The sequence below is a fragment of the Euphorbia lathyris genome, chromosome 10 (assembly GCF_963576675.1).
Source record: "Euphorbia lathyris chromosome 10, ddEupLath1.1, whole genome shotgun sequence".
Classification (NCBI taxonomy): Eukaryota; Viridiplantae; Streptophyta; class Magnoliopsida; order Malpighiales; family Euphorbiaceae; genus Euphorbia; species Euphorbia lathyris.
The window spans coordinates 46,461,828-46,466,326 of record NC_088919.1 but is presented as its reverse complement, the minus strand read 5'-3'; the positions used below and the strand labels follow the sequence as shown (position 1 = coordinate 46,466,326).

At 35.3% G+C, this 4,499-nt stretch overlaps 1 long non-coding RNA gene across 1 annotated transcript; it reads left to right on the top strand.

The window, feature by feature from the left end:
• The first annotated feature begins 767 nt into the window (after positions 1–767).
• LOC136209615 (uncharacterized) lies at positions 768–1,914 on the top strand. The gene is made up of 2 exons (XR_010677599.1): positions 768–1,278; positions 1,379–1,914. It is a non-coding gene; the product is annotated as an uncharacterized lncRNA (long non-coding RNA).
• The last annotated feature ends 2,585 nt before the right edge of the window (positions 1,915–4,499 follow it).

Below are 4,499 nucleotides of genomic sequence, written 5' to 3'. Positions count from 1 at the left end.
AAACCAATTTTTATTCTTGCGTATATCATATATACGGTAGATAAAGTGTGAATTTCAAATGAGAAATAGTTTTGAGTATATTATAAATTCGAATGGCATTTTCGTATCGAGTCGAATGAAATTTTTTAGTTAATTTTTGTTGATCTGAAATAACATTTCAAATCAATTTATTTTTGGTTTGCAATCGATAAGGGTTAAATTGAAATGATTGAAACTTGTGAGGGTTAATCACAAGTGGTGAAATAATCGAAGTAATATACATAGTTATTAAGCAATGTTTAACGGAAATTTAACTAAAATAAAAAATATCAAACGAGATAAATTTGTTGGAAATATTTTGAAAAAGTCTCAATGAATTAGAAATGAATTCTAAACAACTAACCCGGAATGAGGACTTACCCAAATAATAAGAATGTAATACAATTATTTTGGATAAAATTATGCATAAGTTAATTAAAATAATAAACCCATTAAATTTGTAACTACATCAAACATAAAATATCTAGTCCACAAAATATTAGCCAAACAAATAATTTACACATATAATGCAAGATTAAAAAACTAATGGACATGTAATTCAGATTGGGCTAACATATTGAGGCCCGAGATATAGTAATTTAGACATTTACCTTAATTTAATTCCTGAATGATATCAGCTGTTGATCTAATTTTTATCCAATGGTTCTGATTAATACCAAAAAATAAGCTAATTACAAAACTAACCTGGTTTGACAGCCGTCATCTGGTTTACAAAGCCAGTCTTTCTTTCCTTGCCGGTCATCTTCGTTTGCTCCAGCCTCTCAAAAACTAAGAACTCGATGCTCTTCCCTGGCGGCTGATCTTCTCTCAGGCGTTCGACTGTCAAAGGCTGAAGGAAACAACTCGTCTCTCGACTGAAATTTCGAAGTGTTGCCATTTATCTTCTGTTCGTCGTTTAAATCGTTACAGAGGTAGCACTTCTTCCTTCATACAGATCTACGTTTTGTGAGCAAAGACAGTAGCCGTTCTTGAGAAAAAGGATCTTGCCGCTTTGCTTCGTCTTGTTGAGATGGTAAGAGAGCCGTGCGGATGTTCGCGGTTTTGAATATCAGAAATCGGACAGATCTGGACAGAGGTCCGATCTTCCTTACTTCTGTTCTTGGGCTTTTTGAATCTTTTGTGTTTTTCCTTTACTAATATGAGTTTCTCTTTTTCCCTATGATTCCAGTGATCAGAAATGTGAGTAGAGGTTGGGAAAGGTTGAGTGGTGATGGATTTGTAAGGGGCGAAACACGAAAAGTAAGTTTATCTATATGTGCATATGTTTAGATGTTTTCTGAGTTGAGTAGGAATGGAAATGGAGATTATAATAACCAGTACACTGAAATTGGATTTGCAGGGTATGAAGGAGGATTAAAAAACGAAGAGATTATAAAGAAACCCAACCGTACATATGAACTGCGTAAATGAAGAAATACAGAGAATCTGAAGTGGAAAAAAATGAGGCATTGTTCTATCTTCTCCTCAAAACCAGAACCTGGTTTGAAGAGCAAAACAGAACTCCTCCAAAACAGAAACTGGCTTGAAAGATAAAGAACAAAAGAAGGAGAAGAACAAAAGATTAAGGAGAAGAAAAGAAAGATTACAAAAAAAAAAAGAAAAATAGGACTCAAACCTGGCTGAAGTTGTGGATGAAGGACCTGCTTGCTCTCCTCCTTTCTGTCTGATTTGGGTCTCTATTAGAGAACCAACAGAACTTGCTGGCCAAGTAGTATTTTTGTTTTATGTATTACTTCTTGTATGTATTTTGTGTGTATTTCGTATTTGAGTTTGTATTGTTTTTTAGTATTATTTGGTTGTTGTATTTCAGAATTCATAATGGGTTTGGGCCTTTGGACCCTTGTAATTTATTTAATAAACACTTATGTTTATTCATTAAGTGTTCATCACATAAATTGATTAGCATCTTATAACTTGATTATACACGTTTATATTTTTACTATAATTCTATCAATAAAACTAAATATTATTTTATTCATATTTAATTAAAGAAATAACATTCCTTTAATTAATAACGAACATCCTAATCAATCGAATTAATTTTTATAACATAAACATTTAATCGATTATATGGATTATATACATAATTTCAGTTTCTTTTCGCAAATATTAGTTTATTAAGTAACTATCCATAATAAAAATATTTATGAAATAAATTGGTTAAAAAAACGGTAAAATCACAAAATATGATAATTTACCCCGGACAAAATGGGTATCTACAGGCATTAGCGAAACAAGTTGTTTCCAGCGAGTTTAGCATTTTTCTTTGCTTATCTGCACAAGGACATTAATTAGCTCTTATTCCTTACAAAATGATATAAAAATACCCAAATTCCCTTATAAATTATTTGCTAAACTTAGTCAATTTCATGCCTAACAAATACCCCCAAATCGAACCTTTGCTTGTCCTCAAGCAACAAATTGTAAGAAGAAATCAGAAAAAGAGTTAGGAATGAAATTAGTTTAATGAATGAGAACGAGGAGTACAGAAACAGAGAACGCTTGGCACAATTAGGAAATGAACAGATGCATGCTAAGGTTTCATGGAAGAGTAAAAGCTTGTTTTAAAAATTGTGTCCTTTATGATCAAGAAATTCCTCAAATCTTAAAGTTTAGACTTCCTCTTTCACAAAGAGTTACCAACTGCCAGACATGCCTCACTAAGGAATGGAATAATTCACTCACTCTCGCATGGCATCTACTTGCCATAGGAAAAACAAATACGATTTCACTCCTCAGCTCAGACACCACACCCTTAGGGTGCGAGTTTGCCTATTGGTCCCGAATCTATGGGTCAAAGTTCCTCCAGACATAGTCCAAAGGACTTTATGAAGGTTGTAATGTTAGGCTTAGGCTCTAGTTTGACAGGGAAAAGCTATTTCAGTGTATGAATTCTGTCTTTTTGCATTTTATTTAACATACGTAGCCTATAATGATTGTTGTTTACACACATTTTATCCACACAACCTGTTCACTCATAACCCAGTACTCTTTTGAATATTAATAAAGGTTCCTTCCTTTCCACATTATATTCCCCAGTTCTTTCAATCTTTTCTTTAAGCAATGTTTGCTCAATTGCTTATATTCGCATAACTTAAGCACATGATTTTTATTTTAAACAATTGGCTTATTCGAAGCATAAGACAGAACTCAGGGCATTTTAGAGTTATAAGTGAAGGGAGAGGGCTATCATTCGTGGTTTTTTCAGAAAGAGCAGGTCATGGCTCGACTTGGTTATCCTAATAATTGGGGTGCATAGCACAGGTGCCTTTTGTGTAGCGGAGGGAATAACTAAATGCCTTTTTCCTCCTATGAAAGTCAGAACCAATCACCATTTCAACAGGGCACCAAGGCAAATTCTCCCTAAAGATAGTGAGTGCTGGCCCACTCATAAAAATTCAATGCATACTATAGATGCATTATAAGGCTCAAGTTCTCACTATTTTAGGGGAAAATGCAGTAAGGCCATGATTACTAATTTTGACAGAGGAATTAAAAATTTAAAATTTTTTGGAACTTCCTGAATTAAGGAACACGAAGTGCAAACAAGCAAGTAACACAACATAACACCAATAGCATGCACAGTCTGCTCTTCGATTCCTACATAACACCAAACAATTCCCTAGATGGAACATACACAAACGGAGAGAAAACAATGGAAACAAACAATAATTACCAAGGATATTCATAACAATTCTCAAGGGGTATTTGTTCTACATCAAATCACTAATTTAAACAAACCGATTAACAGCATTTATCATGTTATTTCCGCATAAATTGTGATGCACACAATCCCCACCCCTAAAAGAAAACAAAACATTGTCCCCAATGTTATTAAGCATGGCAGCAGATTGTAGATAAGGTGACAACAATATAGGCGGACCAAAACATGATAGAGTAAGGGTGTTAGAGGTTACCAGATGCTAGGACAGCGAATATTGGGACAAATCAGGCGTGGTGGGAAAGAGAGGAGTTAACCTCTCTATCCACAGGGGCAGGAATACCCTCCTCTTTCGAGGAGGAAGCAGCGTTAGCCTTAACATAAGCACTGGCAGGTGTTTCGGGCAATTGTCTTACCGGACTTTTCACAGAGAAACCAGAGGGACTTTCCTTAGCATGTTCCTCAATGCAGAGGCTCTTGAGCATATCGATCTCGCCTTGTTGCGACGCATACTTTTGCTCCATGGCGAATATCATCTCGCAGTTTGCCATATTCTGGGCAAACAGGGCGTTGAATCGATCATTGACATCTTCGTAGGTCAGCTTTGCACATTTCTTGTAAAATTCCAAGTCCTTCGGCTTCTCGACTTGCTCGGAATTTGACGAAACTGATACATTAGGCTCGCTTTTCCTTTTTCGGCTCTCTGTCTGCCGAGACGTAACAAAGTCAGACATCCAGACCCACTTTCCGTTCACAATTTTTCCGAATAACATCTTTTGGAGGCTCTTGAGATCAATGG